Raw genomic sequence first — 17,831 nt, 5'->3', positions numbered from 1 at the left:
AGGAACAAGAAGGCCTTTCAGGCAAGGAATGTAAAGCTGATGCTGAAAGCAGGCTCAGCCGCCCTTCACCCCCACCCTGAGTCCAAACTCCAGACAACAGCTGGCCACTGACTTGCTAGCCATCTGCTTGCGTATTTAACCGATGGCCAAGCACTGCCAGCTTGAGACTGCTCCAACCGGCGGGCTGGGTAAGGCGCCGAGGAACGGTCCTGTGGTGCATAAGCGTGGTACCTTTTTAAGTGCCTCCCACCATGCCTCTGCCCGCACCAGGCGTCTCTTAGGCTTTAACAAATAAAATCTGAGTGGAATGCAAGGAGTAGGCACTGTTCAGGTGGCGGAGGCCTCAGCCCCGGGGTGTAGTCAAATGAACTGGAACACTTGTGCGAGGCAGGGAGGTTAGTGCTGGCTCTGTTCCTGTGCTGTTTTGGGAAGTAACTTAATGTCTCTGAGCCTCAGCTTTTCCTCTGTTTAACCGAACTCCAATGCCCCCCCACCCCGGTACTGGTTAGGATTATTTTGGTGACAAGAAACAGAAGACTGACTCCAGCCGGTGAACAAGGCAATGTCGCGTCTCCTGTGAGAGAGAGTTCATACAGGCATCGCCTCGCATGCGATCAGCAGCCTTTCCTCAGTGAGGAGAAAGGGCTGACCAGCCAGGTCCACCTCTGGACGAGGGAATGGGGTCTGTGCCCGCTCAATTGATGAGCTGTGTCATCAGACAAAAATCAGGGGCAAGAGCACAAATGGACAAGCTGTGGGCTGCCTGACAGTGTGGGGCTGAGAAGCAGGTGACATGAATTTCTTTTCCTGTGAACTTGAAAGTGTAAGGTGTTTTTTTTAAGTGATGAGAATTTGGATTAGATACATCTAATATTCCTTCCAACTCTGTAGTTTGATGATTTTTCAAATAATAGCCATTTCCACCGGCCGGTTTAATAACAAAGCATGCACTGGTCACATGCTTGGGGCACCGAGAGGGCAGCAACCAACCCCAACAACAACACCCGTCCCTCCAAAAAAACCATCAATGACCAAAATGAGAAAAATCGAGGGAAAAGCTCTTTTTCATTTCAGCATTCTGTATGCTTTATGTCATTTTGCAAAACCAAATTTTTTTTGTGGCTTAGTATGATTTTCAGTTTGAATCATCATAATATTTTGATGCTCGGGGGTGTGGATCCTTAAGTTTCCCAAACTGGAAAATGTTATAGTTATTTATCAAGACAGAAAAAAAAAAACCCCAATGAAATTAGATGCCCCCTTTTTGGTTAACTTTTTCTATATGACCTGCATGCATTTTCTCTTTATTTCTGAATCTGATGGTATAAAGCAAATTTGTAACTCTCAAAAGGGAACTGTGTTCTACCAGTAAGTGACATGTCTAGTGGGGAGGCAGAAAGCCTTGCCTTGGGTCATAACATTCCAATTAACGATTTGGGTAAAGATGTATAAGAAATGACAAATGTGGGCCTGAGACAAAGATGGGGAGAAAGAGCTAATGTTCGAGAGAATAGCGTTAGGAATCAAAATGACTTCCATACACTGAAATGCTGAACTGAGACTAAGAAATTGAGATTCAACAGAGATAAGTAGTTTAGCACGTAGTTTTTCAATTTTACTGAGTAAAGGAAAGAGGGAAAAGGCCTGGTATTTTAGCTTAGCTCAGGTCACACGCCACTGTCTTAGCATTAATTGCATTGGGGCCCAGATTCCGAGTTTGGTGCCTCTCAGACAATACCCGGCTGCTGTGTTTTAGGAAGGGCACTGACAAACGGACGAAATTAGATAATAAAATGAAATAGATATAATTTTCTCCAATGTGAGCAAACTATTCTCCTAAACCCTTAATATATCTTATCTCTGATTTTCACAGAGCCCTGGAAAAGCAGATACAATTGTCCATATTTTACGGAAAAAAAGGAAATTAACCAGAGAGGTCACACACTCTTTTCTTCTCCTCCAACCCCCTTGACCAAGTTTAGAAGTTTAATTCGAGGTTAGCTGCTATTTGTACCAGTCTGGGAATGTCCCTCCGAAGGACACGAGGCCTGGCACAAATTCTGCACGTCATGCTGTCGGAGATCAGAACTGCCCCCCACCCCGCCCCAAACAGGCCACGTGGGCTCCCGTTCCTGAACTTGTAGGAGAGTCTGCAGTGCGGTGCGGGTTGTTCCTCTGATCTCCCCCCAGGTCCCAGAATGATCTGGATCCCAGTTCTTTTTTTTCTTTTATTTTTTTAAAGATTTTAAGTAGTCTCTACACCCAGTGTGGGGCTCAAACTCACAACCCTGAGATCAAGCGTCACGTGCTCCATTGACTGAGCCAGCCAGGCGCCCCTCCAGCCCAATTCTTTTGTGTTTTTCTGTTTCTCTTTTTAAAAACCCCGTCCAGTAGGGCGGTGGCAGAGAGGAGAGGTAGAGACATTGTTTAATGCTTCACATTTAACAGCTCTTGTCATGTATGAGCTCACTAATCTTCCCAACTATATTGTGGGGGAAACTACCATTACCCAATTTTACAGATGAGCAAACTGAGGCAGAGGAATGTTCAGCGACTTGCCCACACTCGTGCACACCCAGGAAGTGGCAGACCCAGAGTGGAAACCCGGGCAGTCCGGTCCCAGGAGCCAAGCTCTTCACCACGATGCTATTTTGTCTACTTACAACTTAATAAGTGATACTCAAGGGAGCTGAGTCATTCTCTCATTCTTATGGTTAGAAACAGGGGTGTCTGCGTGGCTCAGTCAGTTAAGCGTCTGCTTTCAGCTCAGGTCAGCATCCCAGGATCCTGGGATCAAGTCCTGCATCGGGCTCCCTGCTCAGGGGAGTCTGTTTCTCCCTCTGCTGCTGCTCTCCCTGCTTGTGCTAGCTCTCTCTCAAATAAATAAAATCTTAAAAAAAAATCATTAAAAAAAAAAAAAAAAAGAATGGTAGAAACAGAGAACAGAGAACAGGCGGTGGGGACCGGGATGGGAGGTTTCGGCAATTACCCTGGAAATGAAGAATAAGCGGAAGGATACTGATTGGCGAGACTGCGGAGTGCTGCCCTCACACAGGGGAACCCAGGGGGCTTCGGTCTGCCTGGGGGAGGGCACTGGAGGTTCCTGACTTGAAGACTGATGGACAGGGTGGGAGGAAGAAGTCAGGCTGACAATAAGTCCAGTCCACTCACTGAGTCGTCAGGGTGAGAAAACCTTGCCCCTCTTTATACACACACACACATACACACGTATAAACATATCTGTATTATCAAAATTTCATGGTGTGTGGGGGAGGTTAGTAAAAATAACATCTAGAAATGCTCCTTAGGGGATTAAAAAAAAAAAAAAGATGCAGAAACACCGGTGTATATGGAGAGTGGCCGACTACCCCTCTTCCACCAAGCAAGCAAGGACACAAACAAAAAATGTAAAAGATTCTTCTCTAAAGAAATTGAATGAACTGTTTTGGGGCAAATGGGGAAGGCCCATGCGGGTGTTAATGCCTAAAGACCTTGTCATCCTGGCATTCTGGGCTCTAGTGTGCCTTCCTACTGCACAGCAGGGATTCTCCAACATTCGCGTGCATAAGCATTGCCTGGAAGGTAGTTAAAACAGATTCGTGGGCTCCACCTGCCAGACCTTTGAGGGAATTCCGTCTCTCGGGTGGGACCTGAGTATTTGGATTCCTAACAAGTTCCCAAGTGAGATGACGGTTTTTAACTAGGGGCTGATAGACAGACATTCGGCCGTGTGGAGTCAATCTCCCGCCCTCCAGCCCCGTACTGAGATACATTTAATGTGTAACACTGTGTATGTTTAAGGTGTATAATGTGGTGTGTGTATATATATATATATACACATATGTGTGTATATATATATATACACATATGTGTGTATATATATTGCAAAATGGTTATCACAATAACGTTAGTTAACATAGCCTTTGCCTCACATAATTACCATTTTATTGTTGAGAACATGAAAGCTCTATTCTCATAGCAACTTTCAAGCGAACAATACAGCATTATTAACCATAGTCCCGATGCTGTACGTCAGATGCTTGCAACTTATTCATCTTATAACAGAGAGTTTGTAGCCTTTAACCAACAGCTCCCATTTCACCACCCTTCAGCCCCTGGCAACCACCAGTCTACTCTCTGTTTCTATGCATCTGATGTTTCTGGATTCCACATATAAGCGATAGCATACAGTATACGTCTTTCTTTGTCTGACTTATTTCACTCAGCATAGTGCCATCAAGGTCTGTCCATATTGTCACAACTGGAAGGATTTCTTTTCTCTCTCTCTTTTTTTTTATGACTGAATAGTATTCTGTGTGTACCCACCACATTTTCTTTATCCATTCATCTGTCCGTAGACACTTAGGTTGCTTCTGTGTCTCGGATATTGTGAATAATGTTACAATGAACAGGGGAGTGCAGACAGCTCTTCAGGATTGTGATTTCATCTCCTTCAGATATATACCCACAGTAGGATTGCTAGATCACATGGTAGTTCTATTTTTAGTTTTTTGAGAAGGTGCCACACCCTTTTCCATAGTGGCAGTACCAGTTGGTACTCCCACCAAGAGTAGAGGGGTATTACCGGGATGTTTTTGATGGTCATGACTAGGAGATGGTGCTATTGGCATCTGGTGATTAGAGGCCAGGAATGCCTTTAAAAATCCCACAACGCACACAAGGACAGTCCCCCTAACAAAGTTATTCAGCCTTCAGCATCAGGAGTACAAAGGTGGAGAAACCCTGATCTAGAATGAACCCTACCAGTCAACAGACCCTGTCTGCGATGTGGAGCTCCCAGTTACCTTTTCTATGACCTCAATTTAAAACACACCCAGAGAGTTGATGAGAGATTACCACAGGAAAAAGAGACACTTATATTGATTGATACAAAAATAACCCTTGGAGAAATAGAGATAATTCAAGGAACCAAAGAGAATTAAAATCACGCATACATACCACCATCAGCAGTAACTTCAGTCGTATCTTCAGAGGGATTTGAGAAAATATTTGTCCATGTACAAAATGTCACAAAAAAAGAACAGAGAACGGAAGATCTCCTGAAATTAAAATTATAACTGTCGGATTTGAAATGTGATAACAAGAGTGGGTTTTTTTCCCCTCTGTTTCCCTCTCCAGATCCTTACTCTGTTCCTTCCTGCCCTGACGTATGCCTGGGAGACTCACCTCTACAAATTACATTATCTGGACTGTGTTGCACCTGACTTCTGGTTGGGTTTGGCCAATGAAAGGAGGAGTGGAGGAATTACGTGGGTTGGGTAAGTGTTGTTCAGTTGTGAGTTACAGTGCGGTTGGCCTTGAGTTCAATGTTATCGAATCACCAATATGTACTAAATAAGACGTCTTTAAACAGAAACACACAGAAAGCAAGCCTACATAATAATATGTTGACAAAAATGGGACCTGAGGCTTACAGGAACTTAACTCTGTATTTCTCTTAGGAACAATGGTTCAGTGTTCTTTAATTCAGCATTTACGGTAATTTTCTAGAACATAAGGAAGGTGAATAGTGAGAATCTACTGTCTATATCCCTCCTCATCCCTACTCTGCTGAGGTGTAATTTCGGCAGTGGTTGCTTCCCCCCCCCCACCATGGCCACAGCTCTTGTCAGACAGCCCCCCTTTCAGGGCTATAACTCATCAGACTCCAACAACCACACTTCCTCCTCCCACATTTCAGGCCCAGGCGGCAGTGGCTTTGCACTGTTGCTGGTCCCCAGGAGCCTCACCATCCTTCGCTGGTTCTTTCTCACTGACCATACCTCTGTAAATACTTAGTTCCTTCATTAAATTTTCTTCAGTTACCCTTTTGAGTACGCCATTTGTTTCTTGCCAGGAACCTGATGATTCCATTGGGTAGAAAATATACTCAAGGGATTCTCTCATATATAGAACAAAAAGTTTTATTGAGAGAAAGAAAAAGGTTGTCTAGCATCAGCTCCAGTAGGCGTGCCAGATAGAGAGAAGAGAGAAAATAGAGGACCAGAAATTATCACTGATTCAAGAACGTTTTACAGAATTAAGGGAAGACATGTACCCTCAAAGAGAAGGACTCAACAAAGTAGCTCATCTCGCTATTGAGGGCATTAAGTACCAAGCAAAGACACCAGAAGTTTCCAGGGAAAGAATGAAAAGGTTGTCTATAAATGAGTAGGAACTGGACTGGCATTTGATATCTCACCAACAGCCACAGATGCTGTAGGATAACAGGACAATGCCATCAAATTTCTGAAGGGAAATAATTTCAGTTCTATACCAGTCTAAATCATCAAAGGCAAGAGAAGAATAAAAATCTTTCCACATAGTCAAACCTTCAAAATATCAACTTTCTATTTACTTGTGTGTGTAGTCCAGCAAAATGAGAGGCAGAACAAAAATAGCAGGGGTCTCAGGAAAGAGCACCTTCCGTCTAGAAGAGTCGTGAAGAAAAGCTCCAAGACCACACCCCCCAGAGGTTCTAGAGAACAACTAGCCTGTGTTAGAGGAGGAACGCAGACACCACCAGAGGACGGTCTTCCTGAAAAATAGAGGGGGAAGTTTGATAGAATAGCTGTAGGAACCATAGGTTGGGACGGCCTCGAGAAGGTGATGAAGCCACAGAATGAAGGAGAAAGTAATTCCAGGAAACAACAACAAATTGTACAAGAGAGGCGCAAATCAGGTACGAAGACAACCAAACCATGGCATGATTTTGAACAGCTGAGGGGACTAGGGAGCCGTCAAGCAATCTTTAAGCCGCACGGTGCAATGCTTGTTTGCCATGCTGGTAGACATTCAGCAGGAAGGAGGTGAGACGACCAAAGGGATTTAGACAGTTCATGACCCACCGCACAGCAGGCCACATGGTTTCATGGCTGTATTGGTTCCCTTTGTCTCCCACCCCCAAGTCTCATGGGGACGATGTGGAGTGGGCTCAGGTGGACGCATGTACACAATGGGTTTGCGCCCAGCTGAGCAACATGGCGACCGGGAGACTTTGATCTTTTGTAACAATTGCCATTAAACCTGCCCTTTCTCCAGGTAGAGACATCCACTTTATTACCCTGGAATATCTCAGGGGAGGGAAGGGAGAAGTGTCCAGCTTTATTACTTTGAAATGTGTCTGGTGAGAAGTATCTCTAAGTGGAGGGAAGGAAATCACTGTCTTTTTTTATATATATATATAAAGATTTATTTGTTTATTTGAGAGAGAGAGTGAGAGAGCCCACAGAGGGGCTCTCGGCAGGGAGAAGCAGACTCCCTGCCAAACAAAGAGCCAGATTTGGGGCTCGATCCCAGAACCCTGGGATCATGACCTGAGCTGAAGGCAGATGCTCAACTGACTGGGCCACCCAGGCACCAATCACTGTCTTTATAAACATATCTCCCCTCTCCTGGAGAAAGACACTATCCCTAGATTCCGACTTTCCATTGTACAAGCGTCTTTGAACAAATCTGTGGTGTCCTTTGCTCAGGAGATGTTTCTCCCAAAATATACAAAAGGAGGATGCATTTGGAACGGATGGTAGGCACATTCTCCTTTGTGTAGCGTGGGGGTGTGTAGAGTAGAGAAGGAAGTGTGATCGTACTTGATTTTGCAGTAATAATATTCACGTAGCTGTAACATAAATGACGTTTATTGGTTTTTAATTTTAGGATCAATGTATAGACAAATCATGAAAGTCTCTTCAATGTTTACTATAAAGACTGTTAAGTATTGATAAGATAAAAATAAAAGCCAAGCTCACAGAGATCGGGAGGTTAGAGGATGCAGGGGAGAGGTTGAGGACAAGGTGGAAGCGTTACGGCTTCAGGTTATAAAATGAGGATTTACCGGGATGCCTGGGTGCTTGGTTGGTTAAGCATCTGCCTTCGGCTCAGGTCGTGATCCCAGGGTCCTGGGATCGAGTCCTGCATTGGGCTTCCTGCTCAGTGGAGAGCCTGCTTCTCCCTCTGCCTGCCGCTCCCCCTGCCTGTGCTCTCTCTCTCTTTCTCTCTCTCTCTGACAAATAAATGAATAAAATCTTAAAGAAAAATAAAGTGAGGAATTATTGTCTTCAGTCATAATGTGAGCTGCCCGCTGCTGAATGTTTACCGTGTGTCCACATTGTTCCGAGTGCTTTCCGAGTGGTACCTCCTTCTGGCAAATTCAGTAACAACACACCTTTGAAGTAGGTACTGATACTCATTCCATTTTAGAGACGAGGAAACTGATGTACAAGGTCACACGGATGAAGCCATGGTGGATTCGCTGGGATATTTGGAATTTCAGAGGTGACTCTCGGCAGGAGCAAGACTGGAGGTGGTGAGGCAGGGCGAGTCGTGCAGCCGTTGGGAATGTGGGCACGGGAGCAGGGGACTCCAGAAGCAGGGAGGCTGGTCACAGACAGTGGGCTGCCCCAGGTGGAGGGGAAGATGACGCAGTGCAAAGGGACAGCGTTCTGGAAGGTGCAAACTGGGAATGTTGTAAGCGGAGGGTTGGCCAGACTTTACAGTTTACCGAAAGCTGCTCTTCTCACTCCCAACAGCCTTGGGCTGGAAGGTGATGGGTGGGTGGACAGACAGGTGGGTGGATGGATGGATGGATACACACACACACACACACGTACACACACACGCACGCACGCACAGCGTACAGAGCCTGAGTGTCTCATTTTACACTAGAGTGGTGTCCACGTTTGTCAGCCAGGCAGGCTTCAGATTTCTTTCTTTCNAGACTTTACAGTTTACCGAAAGCTGCTCTTCTCACTCCCAACAGCCTTGGGCTGGAAGGTGATGGGTGGGTGGACAGACAGGTGGGTGGATGGATGGATGGATACACACACACACACACGTACACACACACGCACGCACAGCGTACAGAGCCTGAGTGTCTCATTTTACACTAGAGTGGTGTCCACGTTTGTCAGCCAGGCAGTCTTCAGATTTCTTTCTTTTTTTTTTTTTTTACGATTTTATTTATTTATTTGACAGAGACAGAGACAGCCAGCGAGAGAGGGAACACAAACAGGGGGAGTGGGAGAGGAAGAAGCAGGCTCACAGCAGAGGAGCCTGATGTGGGGCTCGATCCCGCAACGCCGGGATCACGCCCTGAGCTGAAGGCAGACGCTTAACTGCTGTGCCACCCAGGCGCCCCAGGCTTCAGATTTCTATGACTATTTCATCTTCTGCCTTTCTGCTTGTGTTCCTTTTACTCCTCAGTCTCTCGCTCAAATTTACACAATTATGTCAAGTGTGTGTGCACTTCCACCTTTGAATATATGATAAACTTGGTCCCAGTTCTTGGATCTCCTACTTTTCATGATGTTTAAGGACACAAAATATGTTGATTACACTGAAATTACAAATCCTACATATGAGAAAGGAGGATAAAATGAAATACCCTCCTTCCACATGATTTTTTCTTTATCAAAGGAGAGAAGGGAAAGACTGGCTCACTGTTGTATTACTTAACAGTTAGGAACAACTTTCAAGGAACAAACAAACAAATGACAGACCCCGTGACTACATCTTCATCTTGCAGAACTCCCACTCCACGTGGACCTGTGCAGGATTTGACGTTCATGCATGTTCACGTTTGCTCTTGACCGCAGTGCTGCGGACACTTGCAGTCTGCAGAGGACGACACCGGGGTCTGTGCCCCATGTTGTCCTGAGTCCAGGAGAAAACTGGCCCTTGTTCTTCCCCTGAGGAAGGGAAAAAAAAAAGGGGGGGTTTACACTGCAGAGTGGGAGCACTGATGCCCGCGGGCTTTCGGAAGCTGCGGGCGATGCCTGGGGGAAAGATCCATTTCCCCTTTCCCTGGAGCGAGCTCAGGGGAGCACTGCGGGTTCCGCTGCAGAAAGGGTTAATCCATTACCGGCTCTTTTGCAAAGCTCACATCAAGGGCCCTAATGGATTGATAGGCTGAAAACACTCCACTCTACGAGTGAGGGAGCCCGAAGACACATTAATGGACCCAGGCCGGATGTGTTCAGAAGGAAGCAGGTGTTCAGAAATAGAGGCCGGATGGCTCCCCACACCCCAGACCACTGCCCCGTCATAGCCCCAGAGAAATGCTGCAACCAGTAAGTGCCCATCCTGGTGCGGCACCTGCAGAACCATCAGGTGGGGACGGCGGTCACAGTTTGACATCAGCGTGCACTGGGTTTGGTGCTTTGGAAGAGATCACGTGAGACCTATGAGAATGAACCCAACCCCTTGGGGATGTCACCTGGCGAGGATGAGCTTTTGCTGGGAAAGCTGTGAGCTCAGCCAACGTGACGACTTACGGGTGAGAAGTGTCACCGGTGCCTTCCACACGCCTGCACGTGGGCGCCACTTTCTAGACAAGTGGGACACATGGCAAAGGCCGTTAGAACCCAGATGAAGACAAGGGGGATGTGAAGGAAAATGTTTCCAGGAACAATAAGGGCTTTAGAATCTGAAAAATGTCTTTTTTTTCTTCCCAATCTGTCTTGATTCTTTAAGGATCAGATAAAAAGAATAGATTTGTTTTAGTGGTGGTGGTTTTATATTGTTTCTTTTAGTCAATCAGGCTGATCTACTCATTTCTAGCCTCTTATTTCACTTGAATTGAGGAAATAATTTTGGATGTTTTCATAAGGGAAAAGCAATTTTTTTTTCAAAGAAAGGGTTTCTCGTTCATCAGGATTGTTAGGGCATACTAATTCATGGATAAGGTAAAAGGGGGAATCTATAAATAATACGCTTCAAATCTTGATTTAGTGCTAGAGAATTCATTAAATTTTTTTCTAAGAAAGAGTCCTCCAATTTCTCTCAATTCCTCTACCGCTGACACCAGAGGTAAAGAAATGACTCTCCTTCTGTTGTTTTCAGACCTCCAGAACCAGGACCGGCCGAGGGAAACAGAGGCCTGTCTGGGGAAGGGCCCTGTGTCTCCTTTACTGTCACAACACTTTGAGAGCAGATCGTGTGGGGTTTTCCACATGGTGCAATCTGACGCTAACTGTGGGGAGTTGGGGCAGACTCGGCAGGCGGAGGGCTCAGTCCCACACGATGGCCCCCCCTCAGATGTCGGTTCCAAGTAGCCCCCAGGTTGCCCCCAACTTCTGTCAGACTGGGCTACAAATCAGAGGTTCCATGCCTCCTCTTTGGAGTCTGTCGTCTGCTAGGGCAGCTCACAGAACACAGGGAAATTTCTGTTCACTGGCTTATTATATAATAAAGGGTCTGATAAAGGGTACAGATAAACAGCCAGATGAAGAGATAATAGGGTGAGGTCTGTCAGTGGAACAGGACAGAGGGTCCAGAAATAAACCTGTGCTTATATGGTCAATTAATCTATGACCAAGGAGGAGAGAATATCCAAGGGAAAAAAGACAGACTCTTCAATGAATGGTGCTGGGGAAACAGGACAGCCACATGCAACAGAAGGAAACGGGGCCAATTTCTTACGCTCTACACAAAAATAAATCCAAAATAGATTAAAGACCTAACTGTAAGACCTGAAACCATAAAACTCCTAAAAGAAAACAGGCATTAATCTCTTGGACATTGGCCTTAGCGGCATTTTTCCAGATCTATCACCTCAGGTAAGGAAAACAAAAGCCAAAATAGACTCTTGGGATGACCTCAAACTAAAAAGCTTTGTCACAGCAAGGGAAATCATCAGCAACATGAAAAGGCAACCCACCAAATGGAAGAAGATATTTGCAAATGATATAATTGACGAGGAGTTAATATCCAAAATATATAAAGAACTTAAACTACTCAACACCAAAACCATAAATAATCTGATTAAAAATGGGCAGAGGACTTGAAGACACATTTTTTTCATAGAAGACATCCAGATGGCCAACAGACACATGAAAAGACGCTCGACATCACTCATGGTCAGGGAAATGCCAATCAAAACCACAATGAGATACCACCTTACACCCGTCAGAATGGCTAGAATCAAAAAGACAAGAAATAACATGTGTTGGCGAGGACGTGGAGGAAAGGGACCCTCATGCACTGTCGTGAGAATGTAAACTGGTACAGCCGCTGTGGAAAGCAGTGTGCAGGGTCCTCCAAAAATTAAAACTAGAACTACCATAGGACCCAATAATTCCACTATTGGGTATTTAGCCAAAGGAAAGGAAAACTCTTAATTTGAAAAGATGCATGCACCCCTATGTTTACAGCAGCGTTATCTACTGTAGCCAAGACATGGACGCAATCTAAGTGCCCACCAATGGATGAATGGATGAGGAAGATGTGGTCTGTATATATAATGAGTATTACTTGGCCGTAAAAAAAGAATGAAATCTTGCCATTTGTTACAACGTGGATGGATCGAGGGGGTAATGCACTACGTGAAATAAGTTAGAGGGGAAAAAAATACCATCTGATTTTACTTCTATGTGGAACCTAAAAAACCAAACCAAACCCAAACAAAAGAGAACAGAAACAGACCCACAAATACAGAGAGCAAACCGGCGGTTGCCACAGGGGAGGAGGGGGGTGGGCATGGGTGAAATGGGTGGCAATCAAGAGGTACAAACTTCCAGTCACAAAATCGGTCACAGAGATGGAAAACGCAGACTAGGGAATGCGGCTGTTAATGTGGTGAAAACACTGGACGGCAATGGTGGTAACTACACTTACGGTGAGCATTGAGTAATGTGGGGGATTGTTGGCTTACTGTGCTGTACACCTGAAACTAATACGCTGTATGTCACCTACACTTTAATAAAAATAATAAAATGTCCATGATAACTTTAAAAAAAAGACAAAAGGGCACCTGGGTGGTGCGGTGGGTTAAGCACCTGACTCTTGGTTTCTGCTCAGGTCGTGATCTCAGGATCCTGAGATCGAGCCCCGTGTGAGGCTCTGCGCTGAGCAGGAGTCTGTTTCAGATTCCGTCTCCCTCTCCCCGTCTGGCTCCTGCTCTTTTTCTCTCTCTAAAATAAAGAAATCTTAAAAAGAAAAAAAAAAGACAAAAAAAAATAGGGTGAGGTTTGGAAGGGTCCCGAGTACAGAACGTCTGTCGCAGTGGAGTTGGGGTGCACCCTCCCAGCACATGGTGCGTGCACTAACCAGAAGCTCCACGAACGCCACACTTTGGTGTTTGTATGAGGTCTTCAGGATGTGAGTGTGATCGGTCTTAACGCAGCCTCCAGCCCCTCCCCACTTCCCGAAGGTGCTGGGGGGCGGGTTGGGGGACGGGGCTGAAAGTTCCAAGCTTCTGATCATGCTCTGGTCTTTCTGGCGACCAGCCCCCATCCAGGAGCCATCCAGGAGCCCACCCAGAGCCACCGCGTCAGAACAAAAGACAGTCCTGTCACCCAGGAAATTCCAATCGTGACCTCTGTATCGGGAACTGGGGGCTGAGAGCAGTGTCTGTAGAAGTCTGGAAACAGCCGGAACAGTTTTCTCTTCCTTCCTTCTTTCCTTTCTCTTTTTCTCTTTCTCTTTCTTTTCCTCCCTCCCTTCCTTCCCTTCTTTCTTTCAGGTTTTACTTCTATTTGACAGAGAGAGAGCACAAGCAGAAGGAGAAGGGGAGAGGGAGAAGCAGACTCCCTGCCGAACTGGAGCCCGACTGGGACTCGATCCCAGGACCCTGAGACCATGACCTGAGCTGAAGGCAAATGCCTAACCGACTGAGCCCCCCAGGCACCCCACATTTACACTTTCTCTACCAGATCTCCAAAGGTATGACCCCCTCAGGGCTCAGTATCAGACACACCTACAACCTTCACACTGACCTGGAAAGACAGGTTCAAGTTTAGAACTTTTAGATTCCTTGCGGCTCCGTGAAGGAACGTTCTCCTGTGAAGTGGATGGGTCCCCAGGTGCTAGCCCGTGGCCTGACTCCCTGCGTTTCCCATGCCCAGCGTTCTCTCCACCGTGAGGGGGCTGTGTGCAGACCCCCCAGCAGGCACACGCAAGCTCAGGCACCACTTTCCTTCCCAGCAAGTGCTCACGCCCTGCCTGCCGCCCTTGGGTGGCCTGCTCGGACCGGAAAGCTGGCTCGGGCCGGTGGGTAGGGAATTCCCGGGTCCCAGGTACCGGGAGTGTGATCCGAAGGTAGGGGCGGGGCTTGGGATGTTCTCTAAACTCCCCGCATTCCGGGCTTAGTGGGGGGACCATCCCTGTGAGGGAGGGGAGAGGGGCCTCGCAGCGCAGGCCCAGGGGAAAGGCCCCCCTTCTCCAGCACTAAGGTCCATGCGAGAGCAAATTCTGGCACTAAGCATATGGTCATTTTCCAGTTTGCTTGCCCGAAAGACTGGGCTAATTTCCATGCCTATTCGGTGAATTTGCATGCCTAAACTGCTGTTTCCACGGCTCGGGTGGCTGTGTGGCCTCGGGCAGGGTAACTTCTCCAGGCCTCAGCTTCCTTATCTATAGGATAAACTCCTTTTAGCTCTAACCTTCCACGGTTCTCTGAAATAGAGCCCTGTATTTTAACCATTTGTGGCCTGAATTTCTGCAACCTTCCTTGGTCTGTAACGGAGGTCTTTGCAATGCTCCTACCCAGACATACCCGTGTTTCCCTGGTGCGCAGCAAGGCTTATCTGCATAAATTCCTGCCGGGCCAGGAGACGCGGCATCCTGAACTATGGAGGTTTCCGCTAGCTTTCCCGGTCCGTAAAAGGTTAAGGAAAACAGAGGCATCTCACTGGTATTACAAGCAACTTGGCTTCCTCCTTTTAAGTTTTTCTTCTCCTCTCGCTATCTGTCATGAAATACACAGCTAGAAAACAGCGAAATCACCCCCTCTCTGGTTCCACCAGCACTAAATCCTTAGTGTCTCTGGGTTATCTGGAGAATTTCATTACATTTCACTGCAAGGCACTGCCCTGTGTTTATCCTTTGCCTCACCTACTCTTCTCATAACGGGAAGGAGAGATTTCTCTCCAAACCCGGGCACATCTTGGGGTTCCTTGGAGCTATACATGCAGTGCTTCGTAAAGAGACTTTCAGGTTCCTGAAGATGGCACTGTCATTTTACTTCTGTTCACAAGAACCCTTCCATCACCCAGAGAAACGCACCGTCTTGCGATGTGTATGCGCTCTGAGTCGTTTCAGTGCAAATGTCTAACCACGTCACTGCATGGGCAGAAATGCGGATCACGGAGAGGTAACACCGGTAAGAACACACATACAGAAAGGAAACTCAGCATCAGTCAATGGTTTTGTCTTTAAGGATTGTTAAAGGGGTTTAGAGAACCCCTTCCAAAGGCCCCAGAGGTGCATTCTATAGACAAACCAAAGTTAAAATTAATCGAGTGGTCAGAAAAGAACTTAAACAAACCCACTTTGCTATGGTCTCAATCTTCTTGTCGACTGCCTTAGTATCGGTTACATAAACTATAAATCAAAAGGATGATTCGCCCAGTGAGTCTTCATTGCATATGGATTATCTCAGACTGGGTGACTGAAATCTCAATTCCACCAGAGTGTCCTTACAATCTCTGCCCTAGACAAGGGGGTGTCCCTTCCTCGAGGGATCACATCGTACCTGTCCAAAGACTCAGAAGGTATAACCAGACGCGGGAGAGCTGCAGTGGCCGGCCACGCCTGGCTCGGACCCTAGCTGCCATCACGCATCCTGCCAAGCCTTCCCCCATCAGCCTTCATTCCTAAACGTGAACCCTGGGTGGGGGAGAGGGGCCCCCTGCTCATTTATTTTGACACCCTCTAGCAGCTTAGAAAAATGCCTTCGGCTTCACATTGAAAAAATACTTCTTCGGTGGGTCGAAGAAGCTCTCAGTTTGTACTCTGAGCAGACAAGACATAGTCACACGGCTGAGGAGCAGTCTCTTGGATGACGTACATCCAAGACAGGTGCTTCCTTTCCTCAGGACTCTGAAATGACATTATCAGAGCGAAAGGGGGGCACTGAAGAAACGGGGTGCCGGGATCAGGAGGAGGCGAACAAGGCCCCCAGGGTACAGACCCCGAGGGCACCCTGGCCCCCAGCCACTGCCCTGTGCTGCCTCGCCCTGGTCCCATATCTGGCTGCCCGGAGTGACACGGGGTGGGGGGGGAGGGGGCGGGCATCGCAAAGAATGGCCAAGTCTCCCAAGTGTTGTTGCCCTGCTCGGCTGAGAATCGTTTGCACAGTTTTCTACAAGGCTCTGCCCCTAACCTCTCCTGGCCTTGTGTCTCTGGGGGGTAAGCAGGGCAGGTGCCCCCAAGGTGGGGATCTGGCTCAATTCCCCATTGGTCTATTCACCTGGAACCACCCTGCCAATGGAACCAAGCACTTTCCTCGAGGCTGTTCCCCAGCAACTGAGGAACTTTCTCAATTTGAAGCCCTTGGAAGGTGACTGCACCCTTCGGGAAGGGGAATCTCAAACAGGATTTCAGAAGGAGTGTGTGTGTCAGGAGCTGAGCAAGCTTCTAGATAGTTGTTGAGATTCTGATAGGCCCTGGGGATGGCTGCGGGAGGGCGGTAGGGGCATAAAAAGATAGAGAAGAATTTCTTTGCCCTTGAGGTGTGGACTGAGAATTGACTGCCATATTTTAATAAAGATCTCCATTTACCGTTTCTTAAATGTTATACCTTCTCACAGCTGTCACCAACAGAGCCTCCAAACCCCATCGGGACGTTTCTACAGCCCTTGTAACCACCTCTGGACAAAATGGATTCTGTGCATCCAGGGCTTTGGGGTCTCCCGAAGTCACGTCGAACAAGTTTAATGTTATTTCTCAAAGCAAATCTGAATCTCACATGTGAATTATTGAACGTCTTGCCGATGGAGCATTTTCTACAAGCTGCCTTCCCCCCAAGTGCCCAGGGAGACACGCGGCCAGCTGCCTGCCGCCGGTGTCTGCGCGCTGAGACCAACAGAGCAGTTATTCAAATAATAGGAAATATTAACACTGACGTTTTCCAGGGGCTGTATCTGTCACAGATCAGGTGGGTCACATCTGTCATCTCGAATCGCTTCAGAGTGTGTGAGCTCCAGAAATGTTCTGTTTGCAAAGCCATGTGCTCGTAGATGGCAGGGGGCCTTTGAAAGCGCGGAAAGCTGCCGAGAGAAGGGAAGGTCCTCTCCTCTCCAGATGGCTCCGAGTGTGCTGCAGATTGGAGCAAGCCCCTGGGCGGGCCGGGTGGGGGTGGGGGCTGGGGGTTGTTGGATGGTGGTTGGATGTAGGACAAGATTGAGTAAATACAGGTGTCCGGGGCGGGTGAAAGCCCGTGGGGGACATGGCTGGGACCCACAGCTCTGCCTCCCTAAGACACCAGCTCTGGGGACCAAGTCAGCCCGAGCAGTTTGGCTTTATTCAGACAGAACCAGAGGAACAGGGATGAGTTTTGCTTTGTAAGGAGAGCTGGGAACAGAGCCTTTTTGGGTGAAGTGTTTCTCAACTTCTTGGGGCCGAACTTTGAATTTGCTTTCCTATCTGGAGGATCCGGAGTTTAACTGTCTTGTCCGACTCAGCTTTCATGGAGACAAGGTTGTCCCCTCTGATTCAGCTGTCCTGGGCTTGCTGGGAAGGCAATGCCAGCTCAGCCACGCAGGAGCTGCTCCATGGACCGTGGCCAGAGGCTTCCCTCTTGGGGGGTGCAGTGACTCCCCTGCCTGGGAGGTGCCTGTGTCCTGGCCATGTGTGTGCGTGTGTGTGTGTGTGTGTGTGTGTGCACACGTGCTCTCTTTCCTTTTCTGTGAGCTCCATATTCGAGTCTTCCAGAAACCTGAGGGGTGCCGTGCCCGATTTTTGGTAAACTGAAGTTCACGCCCCCTTGCCTGGGCTCTGCTCTAATGACCACACGGTTGGCAGGACTCTGGAGACCAACAGTTTTCTTTGACCAATTCCTAATGGAATAATAACATTAGAGGTAGCTCTCATTAATTCAGGGCCTGCTGGAATCT

The 17,831-nt window shown here is 47.4% G+C and overlaps 1 long non-coding RNA gene across 1 annotated transcript in view; it reads left to right on the top strand.

Annotated features, from left to right (window-relative positions):
• LOC109491243 overlaps positions 1–16,844 on the top strand; it is a 31,007-nt gene extending 14,163 nt beyond the window's left edge. The window contains exons 2-3 of the long non-coding RNA XR_002144590.2: positions 5,140–5,279; positions 16,527–16,844. This is a non-coding gene — a long non-coding RNA (uncharacterized LOC109491243). The remainder of the gene's footprint in view (positions 1–5,139; positions 5,280–16,526) is intronic.
• The last annotated feature ends 987 nt before the right edge of the window (positions 16,845–17,831 follow it).

This window comes from Ailuropoda melanoleuca, chromosome 1 (genome assembly GCF_002007445.2).
Source record: "Ailuropoda melanoleuca isolate Jingjing chromosome 1, ASM200744v2, whole genome shotgun sequence".
Taxonomy (NCBI): domain Eukaryota; kingdom Metazoa; phylum Chordata; class Mammalia; order Carnivora; family Ursidae; genus Ailuropoda; species Ailuropoda melanoleuca.
This window is presented reverse-complemented; position numbering and strand designations above follow the sequence as displayed.